This window comes from Zalophus californianus, chromosome 1, assembly GCF_009762305.2.
Source record: "Zalophus californianus isolate mZalCal1 chromosome 1, mZalCal1.pri.v2, whole genome shotgun sequence".
Lineage (NCBI taxonomy): Eukaryota > Metazoa > Chordata > Mammalia > Carnivora > Otariidae > Zalophus > Zalophus californianus.
Window position 1 is genome coordinate 94,007,894 of NC_045595.1, and position 26,596 is coordinate 94,034,489.

Here is a 26,596-nt window from a genome sequence, read left to right on the forward strand (position 1 = left end):
GTGGGCGTGATGGTGGGAAATGATGACTGTAAGACCATGGCTAGGATATCTGTGTCTGACTTTTCTGGACACATTGCAGAAAGAGAATGACAAGCTTAGGGCTTTAATCTCTCAGCTCAAGTTCTGATCACAGAACCAGAGAGCTTCTCTGATGGCCCTAAAGGAATCTCTTATCTTTTCAGCCACAGGATGGATATAGTCCCCAAATTCTATCCTACAGGTTAGAGAATTACAATGTAATTTGAGTTCAGGAGCTAATCAGATTTTGTATGTGAGAGTGTGAGGATTGATTTGGAAAGAGTGGGTGGGACAGAGAATTGGAAGGGGACCCACTGGATGGACTCATGCAAATCTGTGAAGCTCCTGATCTCCAAAGTGCCCTTGTTTGGGAACAGTCCTTTCTCCCCCACCTTAGGAGATTAGTCTTCCCTTGCAAGAAGACCCTCTTAATAATTTCACCCCAAGGCATTGCCTTAAAAGAGGTTGCAGTTCTCAAGATTCACTTTCTCCAAACTTCGTGACCTCCAGACTCATCAGAGTCCAGCAACTCTAAGGGCAAAAGTTTAATGTCTGGCCTTGAAGCTTTTATGCCTAAACAATTGCAAGATTTTGTTCATTTATATTGGCAAACCCTAAGAAGTATACACGAAAATGGATTATTTTGGTTGTTAGACCAAGGAAGATGAGCAAAACATTGGATTGGACCAACTGAGGTAAATACCAGAGATGGATAACCACTTGAACTTTATATTTCTCCTTTTGGGAAGAGAGTAAAAGTATATTGGTTTGTATAAGGGATAGTACATTGTATTAAATGAAAGCATGAATTTGTTGATATTGTTGGTGAAAGCTTAAAAAAAGTAGGCAAGTATATGCAGATGCTGAACATCCACCAAAAGAGTGGATGTTCCAGACGTTAAACTTTGGCTCTCAGCCTCACACTTGTTCTTCTGTACTCTTCTATATACTGCCAGGACCAGAAGCTTGAAAACTCCACTTCCCAAACTCTCTTGCCAGCTGACTTCTGAAAGTCCAGCAAAGGGAGGTGCTGGCCAGAGATTAGAAGACAGGTGGAAGAGAGAAGCTGCTTCTCTGCTTCTGGATCCAGCAGTGACCACACTGGGACTGGAGGCTGCTGCAGGTGAAACAGTGGTGATTGCTGCAACAACAGGTAACCACAGGTCCCTGCAATCATGACAGTGGTCATTACAGCTGAGGCAGTGGCTGTAGCAACAGTGGAGGGCAGGGCACCCACACTTCATGCTGAGCAGCAGCAATGTCGTTCTACCCAGCACAGGGGTGCAACAGTAGAGCTCTGTCAGCCTCAGTAGTGAGTACACACCAATGGCCTCTGGGTAGCATAAACTTCCCCTCTTGTTCCTCCAGACCTCACAACTTTTGTAACCCATTTTCTATATTAAGTTTCCTCTATTTGAAAGACCTAGGGGGATTTCTGTTTTCCTGACTGACACAAGGAGAGAGAGAGATGATCTCCTTCCTTATATGGTTGTTGAATTAAAGAAGATATACGTAAAGAGTGCTCAGTGCAGCATCTGACCCAAAGGAGGTGTTTAAAAAAATAGCTCTATAGCCTCATATTTAGTGATTCGACCAAAAGTTATTAAGCATCAACTCTGTGCTTGGAGATTTTGCTGTTTCAAGTCTATGACATCCAAGGTGGGCACAGAGAAAAGAGAAGAAAGCCATGCTCAGGGAGTCTTTAAGACAAGGATGGGAAATGCCAGTTATTAACTATTGTATCTTAGCTCCAAGACCGTCCTTCTCCATGCTGCTCTGTGATGCTGGCGCTGGAACTCTGAAAACTTTTCTTTGTCATAAACGAATGATTCCTGTTAAGTCCTAAGGATAAAAGCTCCAAGGGGGGAATGGAAGGCAGGAGGGAGACAGAACTTGTTCCTTCCTGCTTGCTTGCTTACTTGTTTCTATCAGGATGGCCCAGCAACAGGTCTTTACTCCAGAAACAGTAGAGTCCAGTTTCCAGCTTTTTCCAGTGCTCTCAGACATAGTCTCATTACATCCACACGCAAGTGTCAGAACTATCCAAGCAGTCCCTCTCCTCTTCCTTCTGAGGAGCTCCACAGTGCTTCTCTACAGTGCTCCTCAACAGTGCTCCTCCCAGTTTCTAGTTTCAATCACTTATACCTCTACCACTGTGTTCTTCTAGCCTTTGGGTATGTGGCTTCTTACTATAGGGTTCCTTTTTGGCCTTTTAAGTCTTGCAATAACTTTAATCAATTCCTTATATTAAATTCCCTCTGTTAAAATAACTAATGTGGTTCTGTTTTTCTGACTGGACCCTCCTTGACACAAGGGATGGTGCATGAGGAATGCCCAGATGGAAAGCTGAGTAGTAAATATTGACCCTGAACCACACAGTGCCAATCATCAGGGCTCTCCACAGCTGCAAAAGTCAGACCTAAACCCTTTGTCTTTAAATGTGAGTGTGTTGGTGATTAAATGAAAGACTCTGAACTGATTATAGACACTAGAGAACTAATAAAAAAATGAAAAGCTAAAAACTTCATTTCAAACTATAGTCATGTTACTTTCAAGTAGTATTAATACATCTTTTGCATAATTTGCATTGTCATTATTATTCTTTTAATGATAATGAATGCATTATCATTAAAATATTGTATAAGATACTATATCAGATACTTTTGCTATAAAACAAACCACCCCAAAAACTTAGGGCCTAAAACAACTACTGATGTCATTCATGATTCTGTGGACTGGCAATTTGTACTGGGCTGGCTCAGTTGTGTGTTTCTTCTGGTCTCAACTAGACTCATTTTTGTGTTGTCAGTTGGCTGCCAGGCAAATTGAAAAGAGCTTAAGAACCCATGAGGAAAAGAGACTCAGAACTCCTTGACATTAACTGTGGGTCTTGGAACAGGGAGAACAGGATCCATTGAAAGCGATTGAGCGCTAGACCACAAAGGGGAAGGCAATGGGAACAAAGGTATCCAGGAAAATATTTCCAATCCTCCTCATGCCTCTCCAGCACACTTTTCTCTCCACCCTCAATTCCTTGTTCCCGAGTTCTCCATAACCTCCAATGGTGGCCACTTGGGGAAATAGACCTATTCTTTTTTGACTCTCTGTCTGCATTGATTGATGACTTCCTCCCTCTACACCTCTCTCCCCATGTTTATAGTCATTCTTTTAAATCCCTTTTCCCCTATTTGTCTTTTTATAGTCCCTATTCTGATCCTAAGAGTATATCTTCCCATCCCTCGTCTCCCTTCCTCCCACAGGGTTCTCCTACAGGCCTCCTGCCCCCTCCACTATTTCTTTCAGAAAGACCCTTCACTGCTTTGAAAGGAAAGAGTGGTACTTATCTGTGGTGCATTTGCACAAAGGGAAGGAAAGGAAGACTAGGCAAAAAAGAGCCAGTTTTAGCAACTTCTCATATTCCTGGCAATTCCTAGAAACTCCCTCACAAACTGAGGCTCAAGGAAAACTGCTTTTTGGTGTTGTAGCTCTTGTTTTAATTCTTCCCCATTATATTTTGCTGTTAGCAGGACAACAGTAAAGTTCTATGCAGTGTTTTTCTGCAAATGCTCAGTATTTTAATTACATAATGAGTTAAATAAGCCTTGGGGATTCTAATGATTCTAATACATTTTCCTCAAAAGAATATTTTTTTATTTCCAAACTGACTTACAAACCTTTTATTTTAGGAAACAAGATATAAGTTGGGGACATCCTTGTCTTAGACTAGATTCCCAAGAAACAAGAGTCTGGGATAAGAATTCACGCTGAAGTGATTAATTAGGATGTGTTGTCGGGAAAAAAACCAGGAAGGGAGTGAGGAAAGGGAACCAAGGAAAGGAAGAGGGGCAAGCAAGTGTGTCATCCCTCACTGAAGAACTGCTCCCAAAGGGACGAAAATCCTCAAGCACCTTAGACTCTCTGGGGCCTCTAGAAAAGTGGCTTTTAAGGTACCTGAGGGAAACTCTCTGACAAAGAGGCACAAGTTCTAGCTAGTTCTTTCATCATCTAGCTGATGAAAGTATCCGAGCATGCAGGAAAATGGTAAAGGACTCACGGGGATATTAGTGGAACACTGACGGTTTAGACTACCTTCTTGCATTACCTACTTTTGTTAGTGTTTCATACATGTTTGCCCTTATTTTTTGAATGACAGAATAAATAAACACATGAATTTGGCTTCATAGATAGAATCTTTGCAAAGAAATAAGGCCTTTTCTCTCTTGTCTCCAATGTGTTCTTTAATTTTAAAAATTTCTCTCCTTTTTTCTTCTTTTCCTCCTTACATTTTTATAAATAATAAAATACAGTTAGTACTTAATTGGCTTAATATGGCCAGTACTCATTTGATTTTATTTATGGGGTACTTGGTATGATTCAAGTATTTTACTTAATCCTCATAACAGCGCCCCTGAGTTCCGTAGCATTGTTATCTTCGCTTTAAACTAAGAGTTGTATACGGATTAAATAACAAACTAATATGTGAATATAGATCTACTTGACTTTTCCCTCCCCTCCCCTCTACTTTTCACTCTCTCCTTTCTACACACACACACACACACAGGATGATTTTATTTTATATATTTATTTTCATTCAAATTCAATTAGTCAACATATAGTACAGAAATATTTTAATACCCGTTTATTTTAATGGGAGTCATTTGCAGATCTCAAGTCCCAGTGAATTTATCAGTGAGGGAGGGAGCGAGGCACCTTAGTTAAAATAACACTGTGCAGTAGAACAGAAAATAAGATGTCACGGCAAACTAAACATCTTCACTTTCAAAGCAAGCAAAAGAGCTGCGTGAGTATAGACTTGACCTGGTCATAAGTTGCCAGAACCTTTTAGCAGGAGCTAGGTGTCGGTGCTCACCTGAACCCCAGGGAGGCCCAAAGCTTGGGGCGGGGAACTTGGGCGTCCCCACTCTGGTCCTTCCCCGGGCCTCTCTATGGTCCAGTCAACTCAGATATTTGTCCAGAAAGTGAAGATGTTTAGTTTGCCATGACATCTTATTTTCTGTTTCACTGCACAATGCTATTTTCACCGGGGCAACCAAGCTCTCTGATAAACTTTGAGAACATCTGAGCCAGCTTGACAGTGAAAAGACTCAGTGCACTCTGAGTTTTATATATTTATTTATTTCACTTTATTCCATGTTTAGTATGACTGAGTAACCAATTCAATAAAAAAAAAGTGGGGTGGGGATTGTCTAATAAGGCAGCCCAGGTTCCTGCAGCCTGTATCCCAACAGTTCCAATATTCCTTTCAAAGTACAGATTCTTAACACAGATAGATTTAAGGGTGATGGGCATCCGATATCTCATCCCAATTCACATTATGGTTCTGAATAGGAAGAGCAAGAATGTACCTCTTCAGATAGTCAGAAGGCGCATGCCCCCAAGGACTGCACTAACCAGGCAATGCAGAAGAAACAGAAAAAAAGATCTCAGTGAGGGCTCAATCTTCACAGGCACCAGAACAAAGACATCAAAAATCTGCAACCAGCCTTTTCTCTTAAGTATGACCATAGGAGTTAGCAGTATTTCCAGGGGTGTGCCAAGAGTCAGAGCAAGCCCATCTCACCCTTGGCTGTCTGCATTTTCAGCCCCAGGGTGGGCAGTCCCCATCAGTGTCTCCCACCTTCCCTTCTGGTTTTCAGAGGGTTTCTTTTCTACTTCCCATTTCATTTAGAAAAGATTGGATTTGAATTCTATCTTGTAGCCCTGTCTTGCAGTCTGGGGTCTGACTAACATAGAACGAAAAGGCTGAGAACTGGAGGGGGCTTGAGAGGTCATCAAGCATGATTCCTATCCAATGTCACAGTCCTTCTTCTGGAATACATACAATGATGATGATCTCACTACCTTATTTTGCAGCCTATAAAGTTGTTGAATAGTATCTGCATGTGTAGAGTTTCTAGCTGTGTGATTTTATTTGAATTGTCTTTGTCTTAAATATGTCTTCTTACAGGTTTACCTATTTAACACCTGTGATACTGTCTCTTAATATTACTAACCCCAAAATGAAATGAACATTTTCTTCTGAGACTTTCAGAAGAAAGTTCTGTTATGGGCTGAATCGTATTCTCCTGAAATTCATATGTTAACACCCTAACCGCCGGTACCTCAGAATGTGACTGTATTTGGGGATAGAGCCTTTACAGAGGTGATTGAGTTAAAATGAGGCTGTTAGGGTGGTTCCTAATCCAGTCTGACTGATGCTCTTATAAGAAGAGGAAAGAGACACCAGGGTGCACACACACAGAGGAAAGACCATCAGAAGACACAGTAAGAAGGTGGCCATCTGCAAGGCAAGGAGAGAAGCCCCAGAAGAAACAAAACCTGCTGACACTTTGATCATCCATGATCAAAAGTGTCTGATATCTCTAGATATCAGCTCCCTTTGCCTAAATACACATGTGATTACACAGCAGCACTACATTCTAATAAATGCCAATCTGAATGTATGTAGGTGAGAGAGAGCACAGCAGTGAGTGGTTAACTCTTCAGGGGTAGAGATGGAGAGAACAGAGAGGCGATGTACTAAATAATCTAAGTACAGAAAAATGACCAAAGGTAGGTCAGTGTGCAAGAGGGGGAAGAACTCTTAGGTGTGCATGGAGGGAAATAAACCCAGAAAAATCAGGCAGGGCCAGATCAGATTGGCTCCTATGAGCCCTGCTCCGGGACTTGGGTTTTATTCCACAGGTAAGAGAGTCACAGAAGGGTTTTCAGCAGGGGAGTGGTTTGCTTGAATTCACACTGTCACCAGTTCACCCGATCTTTAAGCACTGCATGCATCCTCCACCCTCCAGCCCAGGTAGCCAGGACACACTCCCACAACCATACTGCTTCTATTTGCCCTCTTTTAAAAATTATCTCACAGTCACTGTAAAAAATGGATGCAATGCAGTGGTTTATAGAGATAAACATGGAAGAGGTTTGCCCTCTCTCATGCCTCACTCCCTTTCAGAGGCAATTTGCTGAGCATCCTTCCAGTCCCCTTCATGTATATCTGCACAAAAATATGTGTCTATCTATACAAGGTTTTTGAATGCCTAAATGAAATCATACCATGTGATCTGCTTTTTCACATAGCAGTATTCTCAGAGACCTTTCCATACCAATTGTTATAGACGTTCCTTTTTTTGTCATCAGCATAATATTCTATGCTAGAGCTGTGCCATCATTAATTTAGCCATGCCTTACAGGTAGACATTTAAGTTGTTTCAAATATATTTCTATTAAAAACCATGAAAAAAATGAATGTGTTTGTGCAATTTTTAACTCTCCTTTTTAGATGAGGAAACTGAAGCCTAGCTTAAGTAAACCAAGTCACACAGACAAGACATCACAAAACTGCTTGGGAACCTAGATCTGACTATTCCCGAGTACAAAACCTTCATCTTTGCACCATAACTAGATCCATATGTAAACATTTTCAATTGCAGGCTTATAATTTTCACTATATTTAGAAAATTTTTCAGCTGTTAATTCTTCAATTATTTTTCTGCCCTCCCCCGCCTTTTTTTTTTTTTTTCCTGGCACTCTAATGACACATATACCAGGCCACTTGACTTTGACCCACAACTCAACACTCTTCTTTTTTTCAATCTTTTCTCTTTCTGTGTTTCATTTTGGATACTTTCTATTATGTCTTCAAGTTTACTAATTTTTTCCTGAATTGTCTAATTTGTTGTTAATCCCATATAATGTATTTTGCATCCCAGACATTGCATTTTTCATCTCTAGAATTTAACCTGGGTTTTTACAAAAACCTTTCATAGCTGTCCTCCTCACATCTTCTGCTACCTTCTTGAACACATGGAGTATATTAATAGGAGTTGTCTGAATATCTTTGTTTACTAATTCTATCATCTGTGCCATTTCTGGAGCTATTTCTAATCAATCAATTTTCCTACTTAGTATGGATTATAGTTTTCTGCTTTTTTGCATGTCTGGTAATGTTTTATGAGATATCAGACATTGCAATTTTTATGTTGTCATTTATAGGAATTTTTCTGTTTTCCTTTATATATGTCTTGTCTTTATTCGGGGACACTTAAATTTCTTGGAAACAATTTGATTTTTTTCAAGGTTTGCTTTTAAGATCCCTTCAGTGAGCCCAACACACCCTTAATCTAGGGATAATTTGACCCCTCTATGTAAGCAATACCCTTCAGAGGACTCTATTCAACATCTAGTGTGTTTGGAGCTTTTGCCACTCAGGGTGGTAGAAATTGAAATGAATTCATGGCCTTGTGTGAGATGTAGTGATTGTTCTGCCTGTTCTTTTCCAGTGGTTCTTCGCCTGGGCTTGAATGGTCTCTTCACTCATATGCCTTGATCAGTACTCAGATGAAGATGCAAGAAGAATCTCCTGCATTCTCTCAAGCTTTCTCTTTGCTCAGAGGTCTCCTCCATGGTACTCTGCCCTCAGATTTGTTGTAGATTTTGTCACCCTGAACTCTGAATTGTTCCCTCAACTCAGGGAGACTATGGGACTCTGTGTTTCCCCTTCCTGTGCTCAAAACTCCAAACAGGAAACTGGAACAATCCTAGGGCTTACCTCATTTGTTTCTCTTCTCTCAGGGATCATTATCTAAATTTCCATAAAATACCAGACCAGTACTCCTCAAAACCATCAAGGACATCAAAAAGAAGAAAAGCATCAGAAACTGTCACACTCCAGAGGAGTTTAAGGAGACATGATGACTAACTGTAACATTGTATTCTGGATGGGATTCTGGGGCAGAAAAAAGACTTCAGGTAAAAACTAAGGAAGTCTGAATAAAATATGAACTCTAATTAATAATAATGTATCAATATTGATTCACCAGTTGCAATAAATGTATCATACTCAGGTGAGATATTAACAAGAGAGTAAATAGGTGCAGGGTATACAGAACCTTTCTGTATCATCTTCCTAACTTTTTTGTAAATCTAAAACTATTCAAAATTAAAAACATTTTTAAAATGCAATAATGAAGCTAATTAAACACTGACCTACTTTCTATTATCACTATTCACCTGCAATTGTAAACAATGTCAGGGATAAAAATCTCCTCCCCACTGGAAAGCATCACTCCTCCACCCCTCATTCTCACCCTCCACTCTAGTTACCCCAAGCTTGATGTAGCACTGGTCACTGTAATAAATGCTGGTAAAGCTGTGAAAATGATCTCAGGTACCTATTACCAGTCAAACTTAGGCCCAAATATTCTTGATTCTCCAATAGAGATGTACTCCTTAATCCTACACGGAGCTCACACCTGCCTGTGCTAACAACCAGACTCTCGATGAACATTTAATTCCTCAATACACATTACCCATTATGATTCAGTATAAGAATCACCAGGGGGCCACGGTTCTCAGCTCTGACTACCGAGCAGCATCAGCTAGAGAGCTTTAAGAAAAGCAACCCCCCCCCCCCCCCCCCCGCCCCGAGCCCAGAACAACTATGTCAGTCTCTGGGAGTGAGGCCCAGGCATCAGATTTTTTTTAAGATTTTATTTATTTAGGGGCGCCTGGGTGGCTCAGTCAAGCATCTGCCTTCAGCTCAGGTCATGATCCCAGCGTCCTGGGATCGAGCCCCGCATTGGGCTCCCTGCTCAGTGGGGAGCCTGCTTCTCCCTCTCCCTCTGACTATTGCTCCCCTACTTGTGCACTTGCTCTTTCTCTCTCTCTATCTGTCAAATAAATAAATAAATAAAATCTTTTTTTTTAAAGATTTTATTTATTTATTTGAGAGAGAGAGAGTGGGCCAGAGACAGTATGAGCAGGGGAGTAGCAGAGGGAGAGGGAGAAGCAGGCTCCCTACTGAGCAGGGAGCCCAGTGAGGGTTCAGAAACTTACACAGAGCTTTTCAAGGCCTCTCTGGGAGAGCCCAATTCAGGCTGTCTGGGACAGGACCTGGGAATTGGGTTTTTTAAAAAGCACTGCAGAAATTATTTTTTCATCCAGCAAGTTTGGGAACATTCCTTTACAGGATAAGAACCATTGTGTACCACAGCCTCTGAGTGATTCCATTGGTAGATCTGTGCTCTCATTCATGAGTAACTATATCTTTTTAAAGGTGCTTTTAAAAAAAGAAGTCACAGACCTTTGAGTTTGCTGTTTAATTAGAGTAGAATCTTAAAAGAAACTTGGTTACCTAGGTATGTTTCATCTACCTGGTCACTGTAGCAGCCAAAGCCACTCACCCACACTTCCAAACACACCCAGGAGAGGATGTAATGCCCTAGTTGAGAATCCCTTGGCTGATGCTTAGAGTCCAGCTCCAAAATCTCTACCAAGCAGACACTGACTTAAAATTAGGGACAAAAAGCTCATTATTTCCATAAGCAACCCATTAAATCTTTGGACAGCTCCGGACAATAGAAAATGGCAAGATGTAATTGTTCCTCCTTTTAGAAGGTAGGAGAAACTGGCCCACACACAGCCCAACCCCTCCCGCACCCCCCCAGCAGCTCTGGCATTCTTGCTGTCTCTGAGTGGAGAAGTGTTCAGCGCCATCTGAGTCTGCTCAGGCTGCCCTGGAAAAACACCATAGACTGTGTGGTGCAAATAGAAATTTATTTGCTCACAGTTCTGGATACTGGAAGTTGAAGATCAAGGTGTCGGCAGGTTTCCTTTCTCCTAAGGCCTCTTCTCTCCTAGGCTTGCAGATGGCTGCCTCCTTGCTGTGTCCTCCCATGGCTTCTTCTCTGTGCATGCAGATCCCTGGTGTCTCCTCTTCTTCTTACAAGGACACTAATCCTATTAGACCAGGGCCATACCTGTATGACCTAACCTCAAGTGCCTCTTTATTTTTTTAAAGATTTTATTTATTTATTTGACAGAGAGAGACACAGCGAGAGAGGGAACACAAGCAGGGGGAGTGGGAGAGGGAGAAGCAGGCTCTCCGCTGAGCAGGGAGCCCAATTTGGGACTTGATCCCAGGACTCTAGGATCATGACCTGAGCTGAAGGCAGACGCTTAACGACTGAGCTATGCAGGTGCCCCCCTCAAGTACCTCTTTAATGTCCTATCTCCAAATCTAGTCACATGCGGGTTACAGCTTCAATATATGAATTTGGGGGGAATACCATTCAGTTCATAACACACGTTCTTTTGTAAGTTCCCTCAGTGCTGGGCTGTACATATGAGCAGGAGACCTGCACTCACTCAGAGAAACTGACAGTCCTCCCCCTTGTCCCAGGTCTCAGAGCTCAGGAACACTCTGGGGCTGCCCTCTCCTTGCAGAGCTCTAATCCTTATTTGCTGCCTATATGTCTTACTATGCTCACCCCAAATGGGCTTACAATGCATTCTGACGATCCCATGGAGACCTATCTTCAGTTTAAAACATATTGGATAAGAAGTTATTGTGGGGTCTTATTAGCGGACAAGTCTCAATTCCTAAGTCGAATCTTAGTAATCCAATTCTGGTGATCCAAACTCTTTTATTTTCTTGCTTATTTCTTCAAATCTTCTTTTTTTTTTTCTTCTCCTTTCCAGAATTATGTTCCTCCTGAAAAGGAGCATTTTACAAATCAATAATTACTCTTGGCAAACTTCCATATAATTCCTCCAGAAACTAATTGGTTCATTTGGTCCTTGGCAGTGAAAAGCTTAAACACACACACATTTGTGTGGTACATTTCAGGTTATTTTACTTGTTTGCCTAACTCTAGGAATACATATTTGAGAAATATTTGCAATAGGTAAGTACATAAACATAAAACGCTCAAACAAAATAGCAAGCCACCTAACACAAGATGGGTAAATGATAACGCAGGCAAGAACTAAAACGAAAAAAGGACCTGATGGAAATGAGGGCAACTGTTTCTGGTGAGACTCAGACTGGCAACTGTTCTCTTTCCACCCGAAAGCCCAGCTGGTCTAACCCACAGCTCTGAGAAGAAGGCAATTCAGGGATGCACAGGAGGCGCTGTGTTGGAGGAGAGGCATGCTCCCAGGATTTGCGGGATTTCAGCAGCAGCAATAAATAGGATAAGAAAATTCACAGAGGAGTTGAGAATCCCCTGCAGTTACTACCTCAGCCCTTAGACCAAGAATCCACTCATCTCATTGGCATTGATCGGGATGAGACAGACAACACAAGATGCGGGAGCAAGGCGGCAGTTGAGGCCAAACTGGGACAAGCATAGAACCAGAAGCTCCACACCTGTCACAGAGAGAGAGAGAAAGGGTGACACGGAGGGTGCATGGGTCACACCAAAGAACCTAATAATGTCGTAATGCTGGTATTTCTGTGTACAACTGATGTGAGTGTGCACATGCTCAGGTTGACTATTTAAAAAGCGGCATCTTATTCATTTCATGCTGTGTTCTCAGGCCTTCTTGAGTTTTTAGTAAGAATTCCTGCATCATAAGGGCCCTTCCAAAGGTTGCTGAAGAGAAGGATCTGATGGAAGGTGGGATGAAGGGGCGGTACTTAACTATTGCATTGAAATCCAGGGTCCAAGATACAATACTAGGTATGGAACCATCCATTCTTCCTTTCTTTCTTTCTTTCTCCCTCTCCCTCTGTCCCCTCTCCTTCTTCCCCAGATGTCCAACCCATTCAGGAAATTCTTATGAGCATAGGCACTGAACTAGTCAAGGTGGGCACCAAACCTGTCTTCCCTGCCGACCTCGGCTCGCTGAGCTTACCATTTGCAGACAGCATCCCCGCCCAGGTGCTGTAACAGAGCAGGGGGCTCGGGTCCAGAGGGAAGGTAATTACCCCAGCCAGAGAAGGAAAGGGGCGTGTTCCAAGGCTGGAACAGAGGAAAAATTATATGTTCAGTCCAAAGCTTGTTTGATTCAAAAGGTAAATCAGAGTTACCTGAGGTAACTCAATGCAAAACGCTCCTTGAAAGATACCTCCCACTTCCCAGATGTCAAATGATCCTGTTTCAGAAATATCAAAGCAGCGGGGATTAGCAGAGCCATACACCCTTCAGTTCTGCTCCCGCCTTCTCTCCACTTCTTTGTTTGTCTAAATAGTTGTTTTAGTGAGTGAGAAGAAAGAATGGGAGGCAATTAGTGTTTCTTGTAATATTCCATGTTTAGTTTTGTAATCCTTCTGTCAGGTTTATTTTCATGTTAAGCAAAGGAAGTCCCACTGGAATATTATAATCTCTTCTTAGTGTTAGCAGAAAGCGGTGGTGTTTAAATTAATAAAGAATTTTTCAAGGAAACTAAAGCTTTCCTTGAGAGTGTCAGTTTAAAGAGCATGTCATTCTTCAGAGCTTGCCTTGCCCCACAGTGTTAAAGGCTAGAGATAAGAACCTTTCTAAGAAGCTGGGTAGGGGTTTTAGGTTTAAATTGTATGATCTGCAGACATGCCCTGGCATTCTGCACCCACAGGGCCTTACACTCTTGCCCCTAACCCCCGCCCACTGGGCCACTGTCATAGCCTCCTGACTTGAACCCCACCTCCTGCATTGCCTGTGGCTACCAGCCCTACTGAGCGCATCATTGGCTCCAAAGCCCCCAAAACCCTCAACCTGGCCCCAACTCACCTTTTCTCCCCGACCCCCAATCTTCCCTGCCACACGCTCATTCCAGGTAAACTATTGCTCTTCCCTTATCCACTGTGCACTTTCCCATCCCTGTGCCTGCTCCATCTCTGCAAGGCCAGATCTGGCCCATCCTTCAACCAGGGGCTGCCTCCTTCACCAAGTTTCCTCCACCCCTTTCAGCTGGAAGTGCTCTCTTCCACCATTTCTGTCCCATAGACCCCACCTCTATCTGTCAATAGCACTGACCAATTTTCATCTTGTATTACAGATTTCTAGTTCCCGAAATAACACATGAATGTATTCTCCTTGTAAGAAACCTGAACACTTACAGGGAAAGCTTAAGACCTCTTCATCCCAAACCTCAATCCCTTCTCCACTCTCCAGAGGTAATCACTCCAGTGAGTTTGTTGTGTTTTTCTTCTAGGTTTAGATTTTATATATATATATATATATATATATATATGCCTTTTTAACACAACCTTGTTTTTTAAGATCTGCCCAAGTTGACACATACAGATTTAGAAACTGGTTTTTCATTATTCTATGGGATTTCATAATAGAGCAACACTTCACATTTTACTTAACTTGGCCTCTAGGCATGGACATTCTAGTCCCCCTGCCTGGGGTATTTTCCTGCCAGCTGGCCCAGATAACTAACATCCAGGTGTTGTTTCCACTAGACTGTCTGTTCTGACCCCCACCCAGAAATGAGATTCCCTTCCCTCCTCTGTCACGACCCTTTAGCTCACAGTATCAGGAAGACTGGCATCCAAACTCTTCCCCACCATCATGTCAAGTAATAGCTCCTTCCTCGAAAGCCCTGGCATCCAATGGCCAAGGCCTGGAGACCCAGCTTCCACACGCCACACTTATCAATGCCTTTTCCTGACAAGGACAGCTTCTCTCTCTCTCTCCAAGAAACCAATGGGCTAACTTTAAAAATAACATATTCAGCCCGTGGTGCACCCTTCTGTGTTTTCACATGAGCTCTACAAGAGTGGCCATTCATTGCTATGTCTCAGAAAATTACTGCAGAGCCTGACATATGATAGGTCTTTAACAAATATATGCTGAGTCGACATGTCTTCTTTTTCATGGGTCATTGCAAGTTTCTTGAAGTCAAGATTTGCATCTGATTCATTTGACACTCCCTCAGAAGTCTTACATGCGGATTTACCCACAGGTGCTCAATAAATACTAAATGAGTGACAAAGCAACAAGTCAGTCTGGCCATTTCAAACAAAAGTTCACTTCTTTCAGAGAAATGAGTGGAAAGTGAACTGGAAAATTAGTAACTCTTTGTTAAAGCAAGCAAAAAAAAAAAAGAAAGAAAGAAAGAAAAAAGAAATGCAAAGGAGGTGACAGGAACAAGACCGGCTGCTGAACCTCCCCAGCAGGATGGAGGGATGTGGCTGAGAGGCTGTACGTATCCTGGGCTCTGAATCAGCACAAGGTTCTGAACCTGGACCTAGTACATCTCTCAGTGTTGGGAGCCTCTCCTCCTGAATGGAACCAGGAGCTCAATACCAGCAGTGTGGTTTATAAAGACACTTAGAAAGAGAGTGCTTGGCATGCCCAGGTAGCTCAATCTGTTAAATGTCCAAATCCTGTTTTCAGCTCAGGTCTTGATCTCAGGGTGGTGAGATCAAGCTCCAGTTGAATGGAGCCAGCATGGAGCCTACATTAAAAAAAAAAAAAAAAAAAAGTGTCTGGCCTGAGGATCTGTTGGTCTGTCCTGTGTCAGTATATGGAGCCTCATGGTGGCTGTGAGCAGCTCCTTAAACCCTTCTCTGAGCCCTGCCTTGGCCTTAGCCACCCCACTCTACTCCATGGTCTCTGGTACTTCACCCTGACTCTCTGAGACTTCCCCTAAATCTCAGGTAGGCAAGCACTAGCTCTCAGAAAAGCTTTCTGAAAAGGATTTGTTAGGTCTTTAGGAGTCTTCTTCTACCAGGTTCCCATGTGCCTGATCTCTGGGCTATCCAGGCCTGCACTTCTCCTTACTGAATCCAGCCCCCTACTGAAAACCTTCACTGACTCTCCAGTGCTCCTGGGATAAAGTTCTAATTCAGTCTATCCCTGAGCTGGTTCCTACCTCATCTTGCCATACTGCCTCTTAGTTATCTATACTTCGACAATTCTAGACTCATTAAGTTCCTTGGATGCATCATGTTCTCTCTTATCTCTTTTGCACATGTAGTTCCTTTTGCCTGGAACACTCTTCCTCTACTCTTCACATCTCTTCTCAGGTCTCAGCCTCTCTTGACCAATCTCCCCTGGCTAGGTGAGGTCATCTTGCTGCATGATTCTATACACCCTCTTCACCCCGTGAAGCCTGATGAGTGTTAATGCTAGTTTAAGAGAGCACCATAAGATCTCTAAGGGCAGAGACCATATCTGTCTGCATCACTTTGGTATCCCAGGTGCCTAGCACTGTGCCTGACACAGAGTAAGTGCTCATACAATAGTCAATAAAGAGAAAAAATAGAAGAGTGCCCTCCCCTGCCCCAGATCCTACAGTGCCTTCAGGGCCAAGTTCTTCCTGAATTCTTTTGTTGGATAAGAATCCCTGGGGGTTTCTGATTTAGAGTATTTTCCTTGAGGGTTGCACTATGTTTTAAGAAAATGCCTATTCCCAGCTGCACAGTTTAGGTACATAAAATTTGCGTATTGCAATAAATACTTGGCCTCATGAATTTCTAGCCTGTTAAATAACAGAACTTAAAATGCTAGGTAAGCACGTAAAAGAAGATAGCATCGTAAATACCAGAAAATTACAGGTTGGCGATTTTTTTTCGTTTGATCTTGTAACTTTTTCCCAGATGAAAGAATGATTGCCTCAGAGAGTCTTGGGTAGAGTTTTCCTTGCCTCGCTTGTTGCTGATCAGTTTAGGGTAAGGAGACAAGCATCCACTGTGGTAGACACCAACTACAGTGGCGGCTTCTCCGTTCACAATAAACCTCCCTTCTCTAGGAATGGCTGCAAACAAAAGGGTGGATATAACAACTACATTCATGCCACGTGAGAGAAGTTGGTTAAAGGATTGACCCTGACCCAAGCAGGGACAGCTGGTGCCACTTCTGGAATTTGAACCTTGAACAGTTTTACATCCCCAGAGGCTGAATAATCAGAGTAGAGTTAACATAATGGTAGCTCCTAGATAGATGGTTCACAGATCCTGCTGCTGACATCACCTGCAGTTCTTGCCCTGACTCTTGCCCTCCCTGAGATCTGAATTCATTCTTTCCTTGATCCTGTGAGCCACCCCAGAGTCCTTTCAATACATTATCTTTCTGTACACATTAATACATCCGTAAAGTCATCTACCTATTCCAGGTTATAGTTAGCATTTTATTGCTCAAACGTTCTCTCTCTCTCTGAAGGGATCTGAGTCCCGCCTGACCTAGAGATGGGTAGAGCTTAGCTGGATTGGTCAGTGGCCATCTGTCACACAAGATTTCCTGGCACCTGGGCAAGATGGGGAAGGATTAGAGAGTTCAGCTCTCCAGAGCTCAATGGGAAGTCTTGTTCTACGAGAGAAGGAGCATTTGCCTTGCCTTTCTGACAACTAGTTCGTTCTGAAAATAGAGCAAACAATGAATGTAATTGCTGTTTTGAGTTTGCTAATCAGCGTAAGAAAAAAATCACCAGATTTGCCAGGGCTCCATCTTGTCAATCACATGAGCCAAAGCAGTGCCCTGGACTTTAGGAAATTAAACATCTGAATGTTCTGAGGGAAGAGAGCCATGACTGTAGAGATATGTCTTGCAAGAAATATGACACAAGAGGGCTTAAAAATGGCATTCTAACTATAAAATCACAAAAAGTACAAAGCAAAAAAGAAAGAAAAGGTAACAGTGTGGTTTCAGAGGGAACTCCTTGATAAGCTCAGATTTTAAATATGAAAGAATGTGGTACCCACCCTCAAGGACATCACAGCCTGGTGAAGAAGATAAAAAACTTTTAACCTAATAATTCAAACCCAATGGGGAAGGTACTGAGAATCCTGAGTGAGAGACAAGCCATGGCTCCTGGGAGTGGGAGGTGACAGTAGCCGCTTCCAGCAAGGGAGATAGTATCTTGTCCTGGTCACTATTTATTTCATATAGACTAGATTGGGCTCCTCACCACATTCTTCTTTTATTCTCTCATATTTGGGGGCATGTATGTAATAAGTGCTCAGTTAAATACTCTATTGCCTGAGTAGCTGACCCATCATCACACTGGAGATTGCTAGCATTAGTAGAGCCTTAAGTAACCGCCATTTATTTAGTGCCTGGTAATGAAGAGCACCTGTGGACATTACCTCATTCCATCCTAACACTATGTCTAGGGTAAGTTGTATTCTTCCCATTTTATAGATGAGAGAACTATCCTTTGGAAGAGATTCAAAACCAAATACAGAAATCTTTCCATCCTACTCTCTGCTTCTTGGGAGACACTGCAGAATAGTGAGTCCAATTCCTCATTTTATGAACAGCCAGGAAAACAGAGTTCTCCAGACTGGCTGATTCAAGTGAGTCTTCAATCCACAGAGGCAGAGAGAGAGAGCCCCCAAGGCTGGAACTATTCCTGCCTCCTCTGATGAAAAGAGGCATTATTGAGATAATAGTTTGGGGCACCTGAGTGGCTCAGTCGGTTAAGCATCTGCTTTTTGATTTCAACTCAGGTCATGATCTCAGGGTCATGGGACTGAGCCCTGAGTTCGGCTCCACACTCAGTGCAGAGTCTGCTGGTCCCTCTTCCTCTGCTCCTCTCCACCCCCAAACCTCCGCTCACACTCTCTCAATCTTTCTCAAATAAATAAATAAATAAATAAATAAATAAATAAAATCTTTTTTTTTTTTTTTAAAGAGAGATACTAGTTGAAAGTTCAGTCTATAATTGAAACTGAGGCAAGCCTGCCTCCAGCCAGGCTTCTGGTTTACTGGGCTCTCAACCTGCCCACCAGAACACACGGTTACCATGCCCTCATATGTTGCCTCTACCACCTTTGTCATTAGTTCTCATCCGTCATCTGGACTGTTGTTTTCACATTAGACTTTTTTAAATATTTTATTTATTTATTTGTCTCAGAGAAAGAGATAGAGAGGGCACAAGCAGGGAAAGCTGCAGGCAGAGGGAGAAGCAGGCTCTCCGCTGAGCAGGGAGCCCAATGTGGGACTTGATCCCAGGACCCTGGGATCATGACCTGAGCCAAAGGCAGATGTTTAACCCACTGAGCCACTCAGGCATCCTCACATTAGACTCTTAAGTCCTTGAGATTGGCAACTGTAGCAGAGTAAGTGCTCCATATATGTGTGTTGAATAGGAATCCTGCTGTTTTGAAAAGATGCAAGGCACTTTTTTTTTACCAGTACTTTGAAAAAGAGATCATTTTGTAAATCTTCTGAATGCTATAGGAAACATATTAGGACTTCACTATTTGCTCTAACTCCAGCTTGGAAGAAACTAGAATCTATTTCTTGCTTTGAGTTTTACATTGGTCTTCTAGTGCATTACCCAAAAGCTTTCCTGTCAACTTGATATGAGATTATTTCCATAAAGACAGAAAGCATAAAAAAATCCAAATTAAAAGCTTAGAAAATCATCATATTGCTCCAGGAACTCATGAATAGTTATGCTAAATGTGGTATATCCAGACAATAGAATATTATTTGGCCATAAGAAAGAATGAAGTACTGATTCATGCTACGACATGGATGAAGCTTGAAAACCTTATGCTGAGTGAAAGTCTGACAAAAAAGGCCACATATTCTATGATTCCTTTTATATGAAATGTCTAGAATTGGCAAGTCTACAGAAACAGAAAACAGATTAGTGGTTGCCTTCGGTTGGGGGGTACAGGGTGGGTCATAGCTAAAGAGAACACAGCTTCTTTCAGGGATGATGAAAATGTTCTAAAATTTATTGTAGTGATAGGTGCACAACTCTATGAATATATTAAAAACCATGGAATTGTATACTTGGAGTAAATTGTATTGTATGTGCATTATATCTCAATAAAGCTGCTACCAAAAATCTAAATCTAAAAAAAAAAATCATGGTCTTATTTTATTTGTATCCTTTGTTAACTTTGCCCCTCAGACTGAACTTTGACAGAGGAAGCTTGACAAAAAACAAAGGCCCTGCCCAATTCTTCAACCCCAACTTGGGGCAGGAAGTATTGCCTTTATTTTGCTCTGATTAGTAACACAAAGAGTTTTCTGTCTTCACTTGGAGAGATGGGTAGCAAGGCAGACTGCATCATTTAGGTGCTAGGACCCTTAATGAAAGACCAGATTACCACTCAGGAGGGATTGAAAAAGGCCCCTGGTTAAATCCAAGATTGAACAGACCAGAGAGATGAAAAATTGGGAGATCAAATCTGCAATCCACAAGCCTTGAAAACACCCAAAGTTAATCTCGCTTCTGTGGCATTCCTTGTTGCTTCTTTCTTTATTAAAGGAGACTTCCTTTCATGTGGTGTTAACTTAAAACGCGACTAACAAAATAATTGCCACTTCTGTATTTAAATTTTTCTGTCCTAGACTACAAAAGACAGCTGAGTTTCCCCTCACATCATAAATCTTGGGCTTGTTATTGATGAATTCCTCCAGCTCTGTGTGTGTGTGTGTGTGTGTGTGTGTGTGTGTGTGTGTGTGTGAGAGAGAGAGAGAGAGAGAGAGAGGCAGAGAGAGTGCAGGCACACACACAGGTGTGTTTTAAACAGCTCACACACATTTCAGTAATTCTGCCACTCCCTGGAAGCACTCTGTTAGGTGGTCCTAGAGATCAGGCACCAAAGGCTTCTCTGATACTTGTTGGACAGCAGCTTTCAAGGAAAGGAGGGGTGAGGTGGTGGGATTCAAGCAACTTGAATAATAAAGCTTTGAGGCTGGGAGGGCGGCTTGCAGAGGTAATGCATAATTCATCAGGCAAATTAATCAAGTCCCCCTTTCCTATGCCCATTGCAATTACTGGGAACGTGCAGAGTCATCAGCTTCCCGCCCTCCCTCCGCCCCTTCCCTTGCCCTGGCAGCGCCTGGGGAAGCCGTGGGCTTGAGTCCTGGCCGCTGAGGCCCTGCATCTGGGCAGAGTGGGAACTGGAAACGTGTAGATCCTTCTGCCTCCGCTGGGCCAGGTTTTCTCTCACTGTCACGGAACTGGGGGAAGCACACGCAGGGGTTTGGTGTGCAGTAGAGCAGAGAGTGGGGACAATTAGTTTTCTTCATGCTTGGCTGAGCCTTAGTGTAGGGACAGACCCGCTTAGAGGGTGTAGCAGATCGCAGATAATAGAAGCTTCATTTCCAACTGACCCTCCAAGCGCTCTGCCAGGCCCAGGAGGAAGGAACAATGCCGACCACCTCCATTCTGCCCATGCTGAATGCAGAAGGCTCCAATGAAACAGGGAGGGAAAACAAAAGCAATAGACAGGGCCTCGCCTTGAGATGGTTTCTATAGTCCCCACCACAAGGGAGAAGAAAAAGAAAAAGGCTCCATTGAGGACAGAAAATAAAGTCTGGTAATGAAACATATTTCTCACACAAGCAAAAAGCATACACACTTTCATACACACGGGCCATTGTGTGGCCAAGTTCCTTCCGGCCCAGAGATGTCTCTAGGAAGAAGAAAACAAAATTGCCTCAACTAGAGCCCTCACTACATGGCCTTCGAGCTGTGGTATAGGTCACCAAAAAGGACCCATGACATGAGTGACTTTAGATTAATGCTCGGCACCCACGGAAGAAAACAAAACAGTTTTCCCCACAGAGGAGGAAATGAAGCACACCTAACTTTGGTGCTTTTAATCTTCTCTTTACATTATCTGTTACTGTGTAATAAACTGCTCCAGACCTTTTAGCTGAAAACATTTTATTATGTATGTTTCATAGATTTGGAGTCTGCATTTCAGGCAGGATGTAGTAGGCTGATTCACTGGGTCCATGTAGCATCAGCTGAGGTCACCTGATGGTAGTCCACTGGCACCTAAGCTGCTCTGGAAAGTCCAGGATGGTTTAACTTATTGATCTCATGCCTAGGAAGAGATGTCTGGAAGGTTGAGCTTGGCTGAGACTTATGACCAGAGCGCCCACCTTAGCCTCTCCAGTATGACAGCTCAGAGCTCCCAGAAAGAATGTTCCTGGAGATAGGAAGTGGAAGTTGCCACCTTCTTTCTCAAGGCTTGGGTCTAGAAGCTGGCATGGTATCACTTCCACTGTTTTTGTTGGTCAAAACAGTCACAGAGCCATCCAGAGGAGGGGACATAGACCTCACCACTCAATGGGAGGGTATTAATGAATATGCAGTCACCTGTAATCCGCCACATGTTTCCTCGTTGTGGAAAGGCATAAAGAGAAAAAAGGTTACAAATTGCTCCCAGCATGGTAAGTGTCATTTGGGAACATTAAAAGAAGCAAAGGGAATCACTCTTACATTTATTGCCCAACAACTTGGGTCACAAATTTCTGGAAGCGCATACCTGGGTATAGCTCAAACAAGATACAGGAGTGCATGGCATAGGAGAGACCCCCAAATAAATTTCCCAAATCTTCAATTCAACTGTTTTTCCTCCTTTTTTGAACTTGCTTTAGACTCATGGACAGTTTCCCCTAATTTTGCAGCTAAATGATCTTTGTTTTTCAATGGCTACAGACTCTATAGAGTATTTACAACTTCAGTGAATAAATGAATGAGCGAATCTAAATAGGCTTCTTGAGTGCAGAAATTCATCTCAAACTTTTTCTTCGTATTCATCAAGAGTTGTGTGGTGCATGAGGAGTACACGTGTTGACTTTATTGTTTTTGTGGTTTTTTTCTTCAGTTAATTCTGACTCCTTCATCTGAAGTTATTGGAAGAAATCTCAATACAAGGTAGCTTGTGCTCTGTAGCTTTGTTTTGCCCATCCATTCTTTGTGGATGTTTTCCTGCCACTTTGCAGGATGGTGCTATGGTCTGAATGTTTTTGTCCACCCATAGTTCATATGTTGAAATCCTAACCTCCCTCCCCCACCCCCCAACATAGTGATGATATTAGGAGGTGGGCCTTTGGGAAGTGATTAGGTCGTGAGGACGGAGCCCTTGTGAATGGGATTAGTGCCTTATAAAAAAGACCCCAGACACACACACACCCTTGCTCCTTTCACTACGTGAAGACACAGCAAGAAGTTGGCTGTCTCTGAATGAGAAAGCAGGCTGCTTTTGGATCTGACTCAAGCCACCCCACTTGTCTGTGCCACACAAACAGAGCCTGGGCTACTTTAAAAGTCCTTTCAGCAAGGGTGTTTTTTACGTGACTTGGGAACTGTTCTGATGTATCCCAGACACCAGATGTGCTAACACTTTGATCTTGGGCTTCCCAGCCTCCTGAACTGTGAGAAATTAATTTCTGTTGTTTCTAAGTCACCCAGTCTATGGTATTTTGTTACAGCAGCCCAAATGGACTAGGACAAATGATTTTCTCTTCTTTCTCTATGTTTTACACTTCAGGGAAAGAGTTCAATATCTCCTGTTTATAAAACTTGGTTTCATGGGAACGGTGGGGGTTTCTAGGCCTCATTCAGTTGTGGGAGGCTGGGCAGGGACTCTGACGACACAGCCACAAGGGGAATGACTAGCAGTGGAACTGGGAAATTCACCCCTTTTGTTAGTGCTTTGCATCTGTCAAATGCCAATTCAGACTTCCATCAACAAGCATATTTAAAAGGATATGTGTTAGGGAAATTTGTTATCCATGCAATTTCAATGAGAGCCAATTCTATTAACTCCTCCAAAGCCCATGCATTATGGCTGGGCTTTCAGGAGCGAGCCTTGAATAAACTTTTCAGTGATTTCACAACACTTCCATTATGGCTGTTGCATTATGAAGCAGATGAACATTTTCTTGAACAATTAGACGGGGTTGTGTAGAATAAAGAGTGAGGTTTGCCTGAGATCACGGAAACCTATCTGCTTAGGTGATTCATTTTCTTCCAACAAGGCAGCCCATAATAAGCTTTTCTTCTGGAGCCTTGTCTTGCTTCCCATTTCAATTAGTGACAATGACTGGAGAATGAGAAGAATGTCTTCTTCATGTCCTTGTGCTGCAAACAAGGCTGGCCAATGAAGAACAATGAGGGAGGAAAGGGGAAGCAGGGTGGAATCAGTGGCACAGCTGCAAGAAAAACCAGCCCGTTGTCCCAGAGAGACGCCAGCAGTGCAGGGGTGAGGTCTGGAGGAATCACGCGGCAGAGCTAAAATGGGGAAGAAAGACTTTAGTTTGGGTGTAATTCCGCAGGAACCAGGTCAGGCAGGGTGGCAGGCACAGCAGGATACTAAGCATCACTCCATGACTGAGGCAGGTCTTAGCCTCAGGTGTTATAGCCCCTGAAATTTGGGGCATACTGAAATGTCACTTCCTACAGATCATTCGTATGTGTATATGTCTCGACACAGTTCTGCCACGTTGCTGTTTTGTATACAGCTTCATCGTTTCCTGCCAAGGCATGTCAATTGATCGATCATTCTTTTGGAGGCAATGTGAAGATGAGAGAAGTCCAATATCACAAATTCATTCATTCATTTATTCATTTTCTCACTGAATGAGCACTTGCTAGGCATTTGCTGCATACATTGATTTCCAGGCGTCCCAACTACTGAGCCATGCACCAGAGAAGCAAGCTTTTTCCCTATTTGTGTCTGCTTCCTCCTCTGTCACATTTCTCTTGTCCCTTATCTCTATATACAGTTCATCTTTGGCAAACATTAGTAGTTTGCCTCTCCATTCCAGACCCTGTTTTAGGCACCTGCAATATAACAGTGACCAGAATACAGCTCTGTGTGAGTTTCCTAGGGCCACTGTAACAAAGTGTCACAAACTGGGTGGCTTAAAATGGAAATTTATTCTCTCACAGGTCTAGAGGCTGAAAAGCCTGAAATCAAGGTGTCAGTAGCGCAGTGCTTTCTTCAAAGGCTTCAAGGATCCTTCCTTGCCTCTTCTTAGTTTCTATGGTTTGCGAGCAATCTGTGCTGTTCCTTGACTTGTGGATGTATTCCCCCCCAATGTCTGCCTCTGTCATCACAGGACATTCTCCCTATGTCTCTTCAAATCATCATTCCTCTGTCTGTGTCTATGTGTCTCTTCTCTTCTTCCTCTAAGGATACCAGTTGTATTGGGTTAAGGGCCTCCCTACTCCAGTACAACTTCATCTTAACTATTTACATCTGCAATGACCCTGTTTCCAAATAAGGTCACATTCTAAGGTCCCAGGAAGGACATGGAATTGGGGGTGAGGGGACAGACACTATTCTACCCAGTACACTGCTCTTCTGGAGCTCAGAGTATGAAGGGGAAGAAACACAAGTAAAAAGTAATTGCAGCCTTGAGTGATTGGTGATATGAGGAAAGTTTGCACAAAGCCTGAAGGGGGACACAAATAAGTGAGACATCAGCTCTGGAAGTTGATATGAAGGTAAAGAAGAAAGAGATAGAGATGGCTGGTTCCCAGCCAGCTGCCCATCACCCCTGATCTACAAGATCTATGCAAGAGACACAATTTTGGGGTTTGTTTGTTTGTTTGCTTTTATGGAAAGCCAAACCTGTGAGCTGGGTCAGACTGCTGGTGACCTGTCATGCTGCCTTTGTGTCTGGGTCCAAACCCAGGCCAGGTGGCCTCCTCCGCTCCTTCCTCCTAGGACACTCCCAGGACAAGGACCCCTCACAACAAGAAGCAAAGCAGAGAACAGGCAAGGGAGAGAAGTTTCTCATCAAGTCCCATTCACTGCAGAGCTTCACAGAGATGCAAACCAAAGCCAACACACAACACAATAACTTGGGGTCTTAGCCTCTTCCTAATCCCCAGCCCTCAGCATCATGTGCCCTTGGCCCCAGCTTCTTCCAGTGCTCCTCTTCCTCCTCTAGGGTGCAAAGAAGGTGGCAAGAGCCATGGGGTTTCCCTAAATATCAACAAGAGAAATCAAGAAAAGGAGCTGTTTGAATGGAGTTCTTCTATAAAATGAGAAGAGAGTTGAGGGTCAAGCTGGGAGAACCAGTATACAAAGTCAGGGTTGTGGCATCCCTGCCACCATGATCACCAGCACACCAAAATGCATACATTCCCATAGTGGGATTTGGGTGAGGAAAGGCTTCTCAGGTGGAAAGGTGCTTTTGGATCTGACTCAAGCCACCCCACTTGTCTGTGCCACACAAACAGAGCCTGGGCTACTTTAAAAGTCCTTTCAGCAAGGGTGTTTTTTACGTGACTTGGGAACTGTTCTGATGTATCCCAAATGACAAAATGTTTTTAAAAACCTATATGGGCACCTGGGTGGCTCAGTCAGTTAAGCGGCTGCCTTCGGCTCAGGTCATGATCCCAGGGTCCTGGGATCGAGTCCCATATCGGGCTCCCTGCTCAGCGGGGAGCCTGCTTCTCCCTCTCCCTCTGCCTGCCTCTCTGCCTACTTATGCTCTCTATCTCTCTGTCAAATAAATAAATAAAATCTTTAAAAAAATGTTAAAAAGCTAAATCCTATATTAGAACCTGCACCTAAACATTTATAGGCCTTAGAATCATCCAGAGTGGTATAAGCATGACAAAATATTGTTTAACGTTGGAGATCAGGATTCACCTAATCAGGTTGTATACACAGTGTTCAATAAAGTGCCAAATGTGGCAAGTTAGATGCTCAGGCAATGCCTGCACTCTCTGCAGGGCCAAAGGTATGTCTGTTCCTGCCCTGTTCCATTCTGGGGAGGTGGTCAAAACTGTGTAAGATACAAATATATCACACCAAGGACAAAAGCAAGTCTGGGCTGTTGCAAAAGAGAGACGGATTACAAGATCTAACCTGGAAGTACATCTCTGATACACTGCTATCCAAGAGAGAGTCTGATTTGATCTCGCCTTGAGCCATATTAGGAAAGGGCTTTTCCCATACCTCACGCTGTAGGAAAGGTGGAACAACTTGACACCCCTTAGAAAAAACTATAATACTTATTCTGGCCCTGCCCAGGGGGTAAAGAAGACTGGGACATCTGAGTTAACACCACTGTATGTCATATACCAGCATCTTAGCCACATAAGAGATATCCACCTCTCAAGCACACCCATC